At 43.9% G+C, this 15,670-nt stretch overlaps 1 protein-coding gene and 1 pseudogene across 8 annotated transcripts in view; one reads left to right on the forward strand and one right to left on the reverse strand.

Annotated features, from left to right (window-relative positions):
* Nucleotides 1-15,670, reverse strand: part of MEGF11 (multiple EGF like domains 11) — a 361,126-nt gene that overhangs the window by 193,081 nt on the left and 152,375 nt on the right. The gene's annotated exons all lie outside the window — the stretch shown is intronic.
* LOC309518497 (ribonuclease P protein subunit p21 pseudogene) lies at nt 11,116-11,716 on the forward strand (annotated as a pseudogene). The gene has a single exon. The product of its transcript is annotated as a ribonuclease P protein subunit p21 pseudogene (transcript).

The following is a 15,670-nucleotide window of genomic DNA, read 5'->3' on the forward strand; positions in this document are numbered from 1 at the left end:
GAATACAAAAAGGGTGTGAGGAAGTCGTGGAAATAAGCGAACGAAAGATATGACATTGAAATTGTTTAATGTGTTTTGAATGGTTTTTGTTTTGTTTTGTTTTGTTTTGTTTGTCTTATGTGTTAGTGTTTTTGTATTGTATTGTGTTGTTTTTCATTTGTTTTTTCTTTTTGCTTCTTTGTTTGTAGTGTTTAAATTTTTGGAAACTCAATAAATATTATTTAAAAAAAAAATAAAAATAAATTTTAGTATTGCCTTTGTCATGCTGTGGAACACTTTTCCAGCAGCGATTCGACAGGCATCCTTGCTTTTGGCTTTAAGGCATCTTTTGAAAACTTATTTTTATGCCAACAGGCCTTTGCAGTTGTTTACATTTTTTTCTTGAGTAACCAGTAATTTCATGATTGTTCTGTACTGCTTTTAAATGTTTATTTATATGTTGCTATACACCACCCTGATGTTTCATGAGAGGGGGTGTTATGAAAATATTTGTTATGAATAAATAAATAAATAAATATAGTCTGTCGCCTAAAGTGGATTTCAATGTTGTTTCAGATTTTTTTTCCATCCAGGTACACCAAGGTCAGACAACCCGAGCCTGAATGCAGGCTGGAGGACAAGAGCTAATGACTTGGAGAGAGCAGCCATGCCTTTTTGTGTGTGAAAATAAACAACCAGGGAGCCAATGGCAAAGGAAATTCCCCCTCTGGCCACATCCTTTCCCGAAAATGGGTTTCAGTTCAGTGGCCACATAATGGCAGCCAACCTTAGTTTTCATGCTGGGAGGCAACGGGTGAGACTAAACTCTTACTGACTCCCACAGCCTTCTGCTGCATGCCTGCATAAGGGCCGTCAGGGCAAAGGGAAGAATAACGAGGAAGCATTTAACCACAGAGCCTAGGGCTTGCCGATCAGAAGGTTGGCGGTTCGAATCCCAGCCACAGGGTGAGTTCCCATTGCTCGGTCCCTACTCTTGCCCTACTCTTGCGACATTTCTGTGCACTGCTCTGGTTCGCCAGAAGCGGCTTAGTCATGCTGGCCACATGACCCGGAAGCTGTACGCCAATAAAGCAAGATGAGCACTGCAACCCCAGAGTCGTCTGCAACTGGACCTAACGGTCAGGGGTCCCTTTACCTTTACTTTAAGGCAGCTTAGAAGAGGAAGCCACAGCACTCCTGGACTTCCACACACATCCTTCCCCAGTAGTCAGAGGCTGTAGCTGGGCTGGCGAGGGCTGCCTGCCCAGCCATTACATCCTGGGTCCCACACAGTGTGGATGGGGATGAGCATACCTATGCACCCCCCTTGGTTGAAGCAAGAAGATGGAGAAGTCATAGAGGACTGAATGCTTCCTGCTCCCAAACTACTTTGCCCATTCTTCCTTGCTACCAATTATACCTGGAATCCTCCCACAACAGTTCAGGCCCCTTCCTAGTATCCTTTCCTTCCCCAAAAAGGCCAACCAACATTGTAGACCAGGCTTCCTCAACCTCAGCCCTCCAGATGTTTTGAGACTACAATTCCCATCATCCCTGACCACTGGTCCTGCTAGCCAGGGATCATGGGAGTTGTAGGTCAAAAACATCTGGAGGGCCCAGTTTGAGGAAGCCTGTTGTAGACCAACAGGAAACAATGCAATCATTGCAACACACAACCAATTAAATAAAAGGTCTCCCTACCACTCAGGAACCCCATGTGGACAACACTGTGTTCTTTCAAGCCAGAAAAGCAATCCAAGCATTATGGAGTTTCCCAATCCCTTCTCTAGTATCTCTGCATCCTGATATCCCCAAGGGGAGGGCGTGAACCCCTAAAGCAGAGCCATAGGTCAGGGGTTCCCCTAAAGGTGCTCATTAATTGCTGCAAGGAGAGCCCCAGTCACTGGAGAATTTTAAAGATAAGCTGCATAGGCACTTAAGTGTCAGAGATTGCTTCACAGCTAATCAGTCTTGCCTCCATGTGAAGAGGTGGAGGTGGGAGAGCAGAGGTGACACAAACTCCCAGGAGTTCTGGGCTAATGACTGCAAAGATGCCCCCAGGGACAAATTAGGCTTTCAGCGTAAGATAATCTAACACACACTCACCACATCCTAATTTTTGCCTTCTAAAGGAAGTAGTAAAGAAACTCTCAGAAGGGCATAAAGACAGAGTGGGGAAAACCTCAAGATCTGTGGAAGGGTTATGGGCAGATTTTAATGAATTGCTGATCCAGTGGGAGCTCATGCAACCACCTGGTAGATGCCAATGGATGAAGGAAAACACAAGGGATATATTGGATCCCCCATCACTCTGTTCAGGCATAGCACAGGTGGGTGTCTGATATTCTAGCCAGCTGAGGCATTGCCTCACAGGATACGACAGTTCCTACTGCCTCACCTTAGCGGTTCTGGCCTGATTAGCTGTCTGGGTGGGAGACTGTGAAGCAGCAGCGATGAGTGGTATATCTAAATTGAATTAGACCACTAAACAGCAACAGTTAAGATACGCATTGGTGTGAAATCAACCAGCACCATCAGAATTACACAGTGAGGATTGGGAAATTCCAGAGAGAGCACCTATGCTCAGCCATGCTGCAGGTAATACAGACAAATGGCACAGCGGGCCAAGAAATCTGTGTGCATTGATTGTCTTCCCAAATGAGACCATCATTCTGCGAATCTTTTTCAGTTAGGCATAGGCAAATCTGTCAGTTTCTCTCAGTTTCCCAATGGTAAATTTATTTATACCAGGCAGAGGGCCTTCTCGGTAGTAGCTCCCGCCCTGTGGAACACCCTCCCACCAGATGTCAAAGAGAAAAACAACTACCAGACTTTTAGAAGACATCTGAAGTCAGCCCTGTTTAGGGAAACTTTTAATGTTTAATAGGTTATTGTATTTTAATATTTTGTTGGAAGCCGCCCAGAGTGGCTGGGGAAACCAAGCCAGATGGTCGGGGTATAAATAATAAATTATTATTATTATATTATTATTATTATTTCTCCACATTTCTGATTTTATTTTTTAATAAAAAAAAGTCCCTATGAAATTTCAGCAGCATCTTAGTAGAAATGATTCCTAATACACACATTTTTGCAAAGCAATTTCCCCTAGTATAATGCAATTTTGTAATTTTCACCAGTATATGCATTTTTAAGCACACTTTGCCCCAGCAGATGCCCTTTTATACTGGAGAACTGCATTGTGAATTTTGAAAGATAGCTGTGTTTAGCTACGCATATTGCTTTGGAAAGTATGCATTAGGTAGGTTTTCCTTTTAAAAGTAGACTGAATCTAGTTTCTCCCCCATTCCTAATTCCAATTCATCTAGGCTGCGCCAGCAGCTCCTTTCCCTTCCCAAGAGACCCCAATAAAAAGAAAGCACAGTATATAACAATTGCAACAAATGAAAATTTCTTTCACTGCTCAAAGGTTAGCCCATTTCAAAAGTTAATCATCACCAGCAAATTAGGAAGCATGCACTGACCCTTCCTTTAATCTTCAAAGGAGAACAAGGACCCTACAATTCTAAAGCTTTGCCATGATATCCCAAATAAACAGTCTCCTGCTTTGTGTTGGTGTTCCATCATTGCCGGAAATTAAGCCATGTTCCTAAGGAGGTACTGCATTAGTCACAAAGATATCTTCCCCCCTCCACCCCCCCGCACCCCAGCCACTACAACAGTTTATTAATAGATGCTTGAAATGATCCCAAGTCTGCAGGAAGAATCATCACTTACTGATGTTTTCTATTCTTGTCTGGAAGTGGAGCAGTAACAAATGGATATTGGTGATAAACCATAAGTATTAAAGTGGAAGTATTAAAAGAAAAAAGGTTAACAGGAGCAAAGAAATGACACTGTTTAAATGAACAATGGATGAGAGGTTTTCTGGATACAATGGGCTTTGCCAAGAATCAAATGCATTTTTATGCTAAGAGAAGTCAGGATTTCTTTATTGCATTTTTTTCCCCCACCCACGGAACAGAAATAAAAAATGCAACGAGGATAACTTTAATTCTGTTGAAAGACGAGATGTTGGGTAGAGTAGCCAAAAAGTTACCGTTGGATTCAACAAACATTAGCACTGCTGCGAAGGGCAAAGTACACAGGGCTGTACCTAAGTTCTACTCAGGATAAAACCGTTGACATTAACGGACCTGAATTAGGCATGTCCATTAATTTCAGCGGGTCTATTCTGGTTATGACTAGCTCTCCCCCCTCCTGTAGTTTCCAGCAACTGGTATCCAGAAGAATTGCTGCCTCCAGCCATGGTTGCAGAGCATAGCCACCACTGCTAGTAGCCACTGGTAGCCTTGTCTTTGATGAATCTGACTAATCCTCTTTTAAAGCCACCCAATCAATCAATCAATCAATCAATCAATCTAGGTTGGTGGCCCTCGTTGTCTCCTGTATGTGCTGCATGAAGAAATCTTTCTTCTTTCTGCCCTGAATCTTCCAACATTCAAGCTTCATTGCATGTCCATGTGTTCTAGTGTTATGAAAGAGGCAGAAAGGGTTTTCCACCCACTTTCTCTGTGGCATGTGTAGTTTTATAAGCTTCTATCACATCTGGGCTGATAGAACTGCTGAGCTAACTCTGACCAGAGTCCCCTTCCCTTTCCTAATTTTAGCAGAGAGGTCTTTGGATCCGTACCAACACCCCTACATCCAGGAGAAAACGTAGATCCCCCCCCCCCCGCTGTATGACAATCAATGCTTCCCCTTGCCTTTTGCTCCTCTTCTGACACATGAACCTGGCTTCAAATCAGTGAAGGGTTTCTTATTTATTTATTTATTTATTTATTTATTTATTTTTAAAAGTCTTTTGGCACTTAGCATATTGAACTGGCCAAATTTTTACTGCCATATTTCAGCAGTTGTTAACTTGAAACCCTGCCCTTGGAGAGGGAGATAGTATCACAATCAGCTCAAGAGTTTGCCCAACAACACTCTGCACAGCCAGCTTCTATGGAAAACAGGAAGGATCAGTTGCCCCAAACATGGATTTCCTTTGGGAAATCTCTTTGTCCAGACAAAAAGCAGTGAGCGCCAATCCAGAACAGGTTCGGCACTTGTGATAGGTTTGTTCTCAAAGCAGCCCTTGACCCTAACCTTCATACCTTATGCACACTCCAAGCTCATGTAAGTCAATGTTCTCCAGGTGCAGACATCCATAATGCATGCAGAAATCATGCTGGGGAAGATTCTCCGACTGAGGGTAGTTGGAGTCATCCCACAAGGGAGCAAGCTGAGTAGACATATCTCACTGGGAAGCTCTAGAGGAATTAAACCATAAACACAACCTTGCTCCATACAATACTTTGCTTAGTGAGTAGACTGCCAGTATCCTTAGGCAAACAGAGAGATACCGATGTGTTCCAAATTACGCCATACAAATGCATAGCAGGGAACCACACTCCTGGTTCCAATTATAAAATCCTTTGAGGCATCCCATATTAGAAAGACAGGAGAGATCACCAGTTGAGAACATTCCCAACCATACAGCCTGTTTTGCCCATCCTCTTGTCCACTTCTCTGCACAACTTCTATGTTTTGGAAAAACACAGTAGGGTACCATCATTTGACTCAGTTTGCAATTGTTAAAGCTATCAGCGTATCTGACTTGTGTCAAAATAATAAACGCATTGTAGATTTCCCATGGAAATCACTAAGGAGTGTATAAGCCAGGGATGCAGCAATATCATGCTATTTGTGGGCAATTTGTCTCCCTTGTAACAGACCAAATCAAAAGTAAAAATGATATGGCAGTTCTTCCTGAACTGTAATAGAGATAAATTGGAAGGGTGGCATCTGGGGATGATTTCTAAAAATGCAGGCGGTCTGTTGTCTTCCTCCCAAACACAGATGAAGAGCCTTCCTTGATTCAGCAAAGGCAACTTGTTCTGATACATTCGAGCTGAGAAATTAGATTAATAGATTAAAATGTCATTTTGATGGTTGAAGAAGGTGCCCAGGATTAAACAGCCAACAGATTTTGAAGTTATTGTTTTTAACATAAGTGCTTGGGGAAACGGCAAGGGGGAAGCACCGTTTTAGAAGATGCCTTCCCCCTGAATAGTTTTTACCCATGAGCAAAGCAACTTGAGCTAGAACTCCTATGACTGATGGACAGGCAGAGCAATCCAAGATATTGGAAGCCAGTATAAATTGTACTGGGGTAAATTGTGCTGGGGTAACTTACCCCTACTACCTTCAGGAGCTGCTGCCAGCTGAGCTCGTTTGAGCCTGCCAGTAGGAAAACAAGCCTTGAAAGCAGAGTTTGACTGACACCACACTTTTTGCCAGTGTAACATCTGCTGGGTTGCTAGGTCACATGACCAAGCTAAATGGGAGTAAGTCTCCCCTTGCTCTATCCCTCCCACATGCTCACCACTCCCACAGAACACCCCTTTTTTCAGAACTTACCCCAGCCTTTGGTCAGTCAACTTCAGCTGAGCACATGCTGAGCTGGGATGGAGAACTTATGCCAGCTTATCTCTGGCTGAGGCAGACTGAGGGACTTCACTCAACACAGCCCTGTGTGAACCCAGACTCAGCCAGCTCAGCTGGGGGTAAGCCTGTTCCAAATTCTACTCATCCTGGTGGATCTTGGGTTTGGGTTGCTCCCGAAGATTACTTTAATTATGCCAGCAAAGCTATTTCATCCTGGAACATGCACTCATAAAAGCAAGCCTTTTCTAAGCATTCAACCAAAGCACGTGAGGAGAAAAAGCTCTTGCACACTGGACTAACCTTTTCATCGAGCTATCCACCATAACCTCAACATCTCGTTCCTGCTCAGGCAGAACCAATTAAAACCCTTTAAGTGTATACATGAAGCTGGGATCTTTTGCCCCAGTGGGCATCATTTTATGCCTGCCACATTTGCAGTTTTAATGCTCGTTCTCCCATTTTTTGAGAGATCCTTGTTGGAGTGCCTTGCAATCCGTCTGTCTGTCTGTCTGTTTTAACCATCCTGGACAATTTGGTATCATCAGCGAATTTGGTCACCTTACTGTTCACTCCTAACTCCAACTCATTTATACTGGTACCTCAGGTTAAGTACTTAATTCGTTCCGGAGGTCCGTACTTAACCTGAAACTGTTCTTAACCTGAAGCACCACTTTAGCTAATGGGACCTCCCACTGCCGCCACGCTGCCGGAGAACGATTTCTGTTCTCATCCTGATGCAAAGTTCTTAACCTGAAGCACTATTTCTGGGTTAGCGGAGTCTGTAACCTGAAGCGTCTGTAACCTGAAGCATATGTAACCTGAAGCGTATGTAACCCGAGGTACCACTGTATAAGCAAGTTAAAAATCACACATCCTCAAAGCAGATCCTTAGTGGACCTCTCTTCTTACTTGCCTCCATTACAAGAACTGTCCGTTTATTCCTACCCTTTAGCCATATGAGGACCTATCGTCTTTGCTCATTACTGCTAAGCTTACTCAGGAGTCTTTGGTACATCACATTCAATCAAACAGGCTTAGAAGCGCCTTGCAGACTTCTGTGCTAAACGTATGATGTCTGTGAGTGGAAGGGGTGGAGCCAGTTTGAGCAGGAAAATTGCTAGTGCAGAAATGTTCCTAGATCTCTACACACTTTTGTCCTTGCATGTCTGAAGGGAGCTGTGTGTGTATTGCCAGGGGTAGGTGGGTAAATAGTCCATTATTGGACCAAATACATTCACTTAAGGTGGGGGGGGGGTGGCTCATTCATGCCTCTCTCTCTCCCCCCCCCCATCAACATAAGGGATGCAGCTGGTACTCAGAGAAACTGCGAACTACCAAATTATTCTACCCCCCCTGCTTTTGGGGAGGCAGGAAGACAATATGATCAATGCTAGCTCTTACCCAAATCAATCTTGCAGCTGCTCCCGTGTTGCCTTCTCATGATGCATATAATGTATAAATTCTCTAAATCTATTCCTGCGCTATTGCCAGCAGCCTGTAAGTCAAGTAAACAAGAATAATAGCAGATATAATGGCATTGTTTATGGGGGGGGAATAAAAAACCCCCCAAAACATGCCCATCCTGTAGTTCATAAATCTATTTTAAAAATTGCATCCTACAGTTCATAAGGGACTTCTAATTTACTCCTTTCCAGCGTTGCACAGCTGATGCAGAACCAAATTAAATCTGCAAAATGGAGGTTTTAAAGAAGCTCAGTGCAGTTGAGAAAAAAAGTTCCATACTTATAAGCAGTCTTAGAGAAAATGTGGGTTTTGCTCAATCCATTTACAGGATGAATTCAAAAATGCCTTCATTTACAACTCGCATTTCACTGTTTTTGAAACGCACCCTGCAGGGGCCAGCCCCTTCCACCTTTGAGATGTGGATGCATCCATGCATCTTGAATGTATGTATGAACACACTTTGTGTGAGTCATACTCCCCACACTACACTCACATCATTATCATCATCATCATCAGCAGCAGCAGAGAGCCTTAGAAGAGAGGTGTGAGTGGAGGAAGATCCAGAAATGAACCCTTTTTGAAGAAATGCTCAAGAAGAGAGGATACCAACATACGGACGAACATGCATGATCAGGCTAATTGCCGATGTAGTACACCATCCTCTGTCTCACAGGGGGCAGCCAGAAGCCCACAAGAGGGACCTAAACCATGCAGGTTGGTGCCCATCCTTGCCTCTTGTGGGAATGAATTCCACCATGGGCTGTATGAAGTAGTACTTTCTTTTGCCTGCCCTGAATCATAAAATTGAAGAGTTGGAAGGGACCCTGAGGGTCATCTAGCCCAACTACCTGCAATGCAGGAATCTCAACTAAAGCATCCATGGCAGATGGCCATCCAACCTCTGCTTAAAAGCCTCCAAGGAAGGAGAGTCCACAATCTCCCAAGGGAAACCATTCCACTGTCAAACAGACCTTACTGTCAAAAAGTTCTTTCTGATGTTTAGTTGGAATCTCCTTCCTTGTAATTTGAAGCCATTGGTTCGAGTCCTACCCTCCAGAACAGGAGAAAACCAGCTTGCTCCATCTTCCATGTGACAGCCTTTGAGATATTTGAAGATGTTCTTCCAACATTCAGCTTCACTGGATGCCCCCAAATTCTAGTGTTATCAGAGAAAAACTTCTCCCTACCAACTCCCCCCCCCAAACCATGCCTAATTTTACACACCTCTATCATGCCACCTCTTGGTCGCCTTTTGTCTAAACTAAAAAGGATACAGTTTGGTAGCAACAGTCACAAGGATGGCACTGTTGAAAGATTCGGGACACTGATGGCTACCAAGATGGATGGCTTAGGTCTTCCTACTTGTGGCCTTCCTGTTAAGGCATCTGGCTGGCTACTGTGAGAAGAGGATGGTGAACTACATGAGCAATTAGTCTGATCATGTAGGCTCTTTGTATGTTCTTATCCCCTCTTTCTGAACATTTCTTCAAAAATGTCTTGTTTCTGGGTCTTCCTTCACTCGTCTCTTTCACCCAAGCTTGTTCTAAGGATCGCTGCTGCTGCTGCTGCTGCTGCTGGATAGAGTTTTGAACTACAATTCCCATCAGGCTGTGCTTTCTGGGCCTCATGAGGGTTGCAGTTCAAAACACCTAGAGTGCAACAGGTTCAAAAAGGCTAACTTATCCTGAGGTGAAACTAGGGTTCTGCTGGGACATGTGGGAAATGTATTAATCCAAAGAGAGTGTGGCAACTGGATCTAGAAGTGAATATTAAGACATGGGCCACATTAATCATTTGCAGCGACATGCTCTATGGCTCTCCATAGAGAACCTGAAGTTAACTCCAAACATCTTCTAGTCTGAACAGACATCCATTACACCTAAAATGCCTCTGACATTTTAATCCAATCTTACTCTGAAAACTGAGTAAAGAAGATCTGCATGCTCTCTTTTTGATATTTGGGCCCTACCTGCAATTCCAACTAGAAAAGTTTATTCTAATATTTAAGATTACTGTTACCCATACTGTGGACATAAATCTGGCTTGATGTTAGTCATTTCTGGAATACCAACTGCCAGAAAGGAAGAATGAAATCGCCCTTCTTCTTCTTTTAACCATTCCCAACCTGATCACCTTGATAGATACTCTCACTCATCACAGCTAAATTGTTGACAGACCTGGCGTAAATAATGCACAATTTCCTTACCTCTTAAAACTTTCTTTTTGATATTAAATGTGTCTTCTCTTTTTCATCCTTTACTTGTAACCATGTTTTTAAGGCCCTCTTGCATATCATCCTGTCCTCCATTTTTAAATATATATTTTTTTAATTGTAAGCATTTTCAGACATCCTACCCTGAGGGAAACCTTCCTCTGCCAAAGAACTCCTAGGTTCCAATCTGTCACTGCTAGGACTGCCATATTTCAAACAGTGAAAATCTGTTCACCGAACTTTTTGGCCAAAGTTGTTGAGCTCTTTTGGCAAAATCGCCATTTTTGACCTATTTTTATGGAAAATCAGTGAAAACAACACTGCCAACATGGGCTGCGATACATCCAGATTTTCCCGGACTTTTTTTTACCAATTTTCACCCGGACACTGCTGCTGTCTGCAGTATTCCAGATATGTCCAGGAAATCCCAGGTGTATGGCAACCCTAGACTGCAATCCCAAGGGAAAGGCCTGGCATCAGTTGCCCATCCACAGGCAACCTGCTCCCTGGACTATTGCAGTGCACTCTACTCAGGGCTAGCCTTGAAGACAGTCTGTTAGTTGCAACTGCTGCAAAATACAGAAAGTAGACTGGTGAGTGGAGCAATCTGATGGGACCATATCCACCAGTCCTGAAAGCATGCTGACTGTCAGCTCCCAGGCCCAAGTCAAAGTATTAGTACTGGCATGCAAATCTGTAAATGTTTTTAGATGTTCTTATGTGCTTTAAATGTTTTAAATATGTTTCATTTTATTTTTCATTTTTCACTGTTTTTACTATTTGTATTGCTACTATATTATACCGTTCCACTTTGCATGGCTTTGGATGTTTTAAAAATGCAGCATTCCTTATCTGTTTAAAAGCTGCATTTTCTATTTGTTGCAAACTTGCCTTGAGACCTGATAGTGGATAGCAGTGAATACATCTTACAACATTTACTAGTATTATTATTATTATTATTACTACTACTACTTGTTTACATGTCAATAACTAAATACTAGGTCAGCCATGAGAAAGGACAAAGAAGCATTTCAGAGGCTCAGTTTCCTCTACCAGGCAGCGCATTGCATCCTTCAGCAGAACCCAGAGAACCCGGAACTGGCTCGCTTTTATTGCCACACACAGAAACAGCATCAGCCGGAGGCTCGCGTTAAGACAGGATCCATCTGCAAATCTTGCTTCTCCCCTCTCGTCCCTGAAATCAGCTCCACTTTGAGCAAGAGAAAGCGCCGTAATCAGCAGTGGACCATTGTGCGTTGTCTCAACTGTGGCTTCACCAAGCGTTTCCTCAGCAACCCTGACTACAAGTTGTGGTCGGAGCAACCTGAGGCATCGCTGGAGAAGCAGACGCCCCCTAGAGAAGGAGCAAAAGCTTCAGGCCAGACCCCCAGCTCAGTGCAACAGCCCCCCTCCCAAGTCCTCCCAAGCAGAAAAGGCAACACCACCTGCAAGTTCTGGACCTCACAGCCATCCTGCCTCTGAGGAGACGACAGGAGGCACCAAATCTAAAGGGAAGAACGGGGAACAAACTCTACCCAGTCAGGCAGGCAACTGTGGCTTGGTAGCAAACACATAATCCCAAAGTCAGGGCAGAAGAGTCAAATGTTGTTAATATAAATACTAGGTTGTTTGCTGTCCTGGGCTCCTTGGGAAGGAAAGACGGGATAGAAAATTGGGCTTGCCGATCAGAAGGTCGGCAGTTTGAATCCCCGCCACAGGGTGAGCTCCCGTTCCTTGGTCCCTGCTCCTGCTAACCTAGCAGTTTGAAAGCACATCAAAGTGCAAGTAGGTACCACTCCGGTGGGAAGGTAAACAGTGTTTCCGTGCGCTGCTCTGGTTCACCAGAAGCAGCTTAGTCATGCTGGCCACATGACCCAGAAGCTGTACACCGGCTCCCCTGGCTAATAAAGTGACATGAGCACCGCAACCCCAGAGTCGTCCGCAACTGGACCTAATGGTCAGGGGTCCTTTTACCTTTACCTTACCAATAATAATGTCTGCCATAGAAGCCCTGTTGTACTAAAGTGGATTCTGAACAGAGGGCTGTATACCCAGCACCCTCTGTTTGCTAGTGCAAGGGCTCTTACACTAGTGGATGGGTGAGTTTTAATGTTGCACAACGGAGGAATCCAACGCACCAGCTGCACTAACAGAAACTCAATGCACATCAGGCTGCAAAATCTGCTGTGCACAAAAAAATGTCACCAGCAACCTGCTTATGCATTTTCTTGCGCATCAACGTTCCACTGGTGCAAAGCATTTTGCCAGCAGAAGAAGTATACTGCCAAATGAGTTTAACTTGGTGCTACATCGGATATTGTCTATCTTCTGGAACGCATGCAGGGTTTAGATGGAAGTTCTGGCCAGGCCTTGTGGCATGTCCTGCTTTGCATTACAAATATTAGGATTCTGTTTCAGCATTTCAGTTCTCATGATTCTACTCACTGCTGTGCTCCAGCAGTGGCAACCAAGACCCCATTCGTATCAATCCATCTAAAGGCGGAGTGATCCTGCTGCAAAGTGCAAATACATTCAGCACCCTGACATATGGGGCACTCAAAACAGGAAAGGAAGGGCAATTTGCAGTCTGGGACTGCCGCTCACATAAAAGTTCATGTTTTTAAACTCAACTCAGCATTCAATTACCTTACCCTTTCGAAACTGTAGAAGACGGGGGTGTTAATCAAACAGGTAATTTGCAAATGTTTTTCCTCAGTAAATGTCATGCGCAAGTAGATATTTAGAATATAAGGCACAGAAAAATTGCTGCCAGGTAACTTTGTGCTGGCTGTATTTATGTTTGTCTATCTTGAGAAAGAAGGAAAGTAGAGGGGGATGAGGGAGAGAAACAAATCTTGTTTGCATTTTGAAGAGAAGAGGAAAATGTTCCATCTTCTCTGCAATGCACAGAGTTTCAGCAAACAGACTGAGGCATTGCCACTGGCTCATTTTCACAACACCACTTGTGCTCAGCTAAAATTCCCGGAGTGGTTTGACAATCAATAACTCTTCTCAAGGAACTCTGGGAATTGTAGCTCTGGAGGGCTGAAATGGGGGGGGGGGAGTCTCCTAAATTCGTTTCTGCACCCTTAACAAGCTACAACTCGCTGGATTCTTCAGGTGGAAGCCATGGCAGTTCAAAGTGGTATCACAGTGCTTTAAATATATGGTGTGAATGTGGCCTTCCTGATCCAGAGACAATTTAGGTCAGCCAACGCCACGGAGGACACAGCTTGAAAGGCTCTCATGATTCTTAACCAACCTTCCCCAACCTGGTGCCCTTCAGACATTTTGGACTGCAACTGTCATCAGAAACCCGCAAACACAGCCCATATGATGCTGAGGCAGATGCGAGCTCACTCATCCTGACTGGCATATAATGCTGCAAAATTAGAAGCGTGTCCCATGTTAAGCTTGGGCGATAGGTTGCTCCCGGGTTTTAAGAGGAGGTTGAAGGCTATAGACTGAGCATAATGACATTGCTAAAAGGCACTAAACTAGCCTTGAAACTCAAAGCGACGACCCACTAAGAAAAACCACGAGCAGAGTGAGCTCGTGGCCGTGGGATCCGGCGGGCACCTAGAGCGACCCCCAAAACGAAGAAGGGACCCCGTAAGGGGCTCCGGAAGCGCGGAGGGGAAGCGGTGCTGTGGATTCATCGCTCTTTCTGCGGGAGTGAAGCCGCGCGGCTGTTGCGGATGAGCGCCGACCTTTCTTCCTTTTACATTGGATTACAAACCAACTACTCGTGAGTAAGATTTACTCAAAATTGGATTACAAATTTATGAATTTGGCTGAAAGCGGGAGGCGAGAAAAAGGAAGTCCGTCTCCCGAGGATGCTAGTGATCAAAAGCAAAGATTTGACAAGCTGGAAGCAGTGCGGAGAGATTTTAAAGTGAGACATCATACGTTCGGAAAAGTCGGAAACTGAAGCAGGCAAGTTACTTTTATTTCCTTGCTATTTTCTGTACCTTATTTGGGGACTTTCTCCTCTGCTGGACTTTTCTAAATTCTAAAGACTTTAAAACCCCCAGTCTCGGACTTGCAGTGGGACAAAAGGCTACTTTGCGGATACACTTATAAATTTGAAATGGACACTTAGAGGCATTACTGTTGGATACAATTAAACAACTGTACTTTGCACCTTTTAAGAAACTTATGGCAATACTGTGAGAGCTCTGCTAGAGGGAAAAGGTCTTTTCCAAGGATCATCGTTAATTTACTTAACTTAAGGAACTTTAATGGCGTCTGAAATTTTGTTTCTTCTTCCCTGAATTGCAACATTACTCCCTCTAGTGGAACTTGGGACTTACAATTTCCTGAGAACCAACTTTGCTTTGTCTTTCTGTGGTTAGATTGTTTACGCTTGCGCCTGCCTTTCTCATGAAACTTTTGACAGTCTGACCTTGAATCCAAAGACAGGTGTGGAATGAGCGACAGGGTAAAAACAAGAGCTGCGTCGAAGGCAGGGAAAGGCAAACTGACACAAACAACCCTGTTTTCTCAGGGACGTAGATCTTCAGTCCCTGCTGTTTTACAGACTGTACCCTCGCCAACAACACCAGCTGAAGAAGCTGAACAACCAATAGGTGAGGATATGGCATCTGGAGGATCTAACACTCTTTTAGAGGAAATGTTACAACAATTCGCAATTTTGAACAAAAAAGTGGATGATCAAACTGCAAAAATTGACTTAGCCACATCTTCAATTACCAAACTTTCGGAACAGGTGGCCAAGCATTCACAAGATATTGGAAACTTAAACGACGCAACATCTGAAAATCGAAAATTGGCGGAGGCTGCGATTGGAAAAGCAGAGGCTGCAGCCAAAGGAGTGGAGGAACTGAAAGGAGAGGTAAGACCGCTTCACAAACATATTACAGACCAGCAGGCCTACCTGTCTTTGGTGGAACTGCGAAACAGGGAAAATAACCTGAGATTACGCTCTATCCCAGAGATTGAGAAAGAGGATTTGACCGGCTTTTTAACGGCAGAATTTTCCAAATTCTGGGGTATAAACCAAGACACAGATTTCAAAATAACGACTGCATTTAGATTGGGAAGAGTCGTTGGGAAGGACAGGCCTAGAGACTGTTTGATTATTTTAAGGTCTAAACAGGAGAGAGACAAGCTACTTGATTTACACTTCAATAAAGCACTTGTGATCCAGGATAGAAGAGCACAAATTTACAAAGATATCCCTAAACAATTACTGGATCTAAGAGCCAACTACACTGACCTAACCGGACTTTTGAGAGGTAACGGAATACCATACAGGTGGGAGTTCCCACAAGGCGTCTCATTTAAATACAAAGGAAAGAAGATAAAAATCAAAACGAAAGAGGATTGCCAGAAGTTCCTACACGATCACGGAGAAGACCTACAGAAAGGAGCAGCCATTTGGCCACCACCAGAGTCAGGGAAAGAGTTACCACCTTCGGACTCGGACAAAAAAGAGGACACCCCACAAGAGTAACAACAGATTGATACAAGATGTCTCTGCAGCTGTATAGTTGGAACATTAATGGCGCGAATTCCCCAGAAAAACGCAAACGGATCTTC

This window comes from Podarcis vaucheri (genome assembly GCF_965113315.1).
Source record: "Podarcis vaucheri genome assembly, chromosome: 14".
In the NCBI taxonomy this organism is placed as follows: Eukaryota; Metazoa; Chordata; class Lepidosauria; order Squamata; family Lacertidae; genus Podarcis; species Podarcis vaucheri.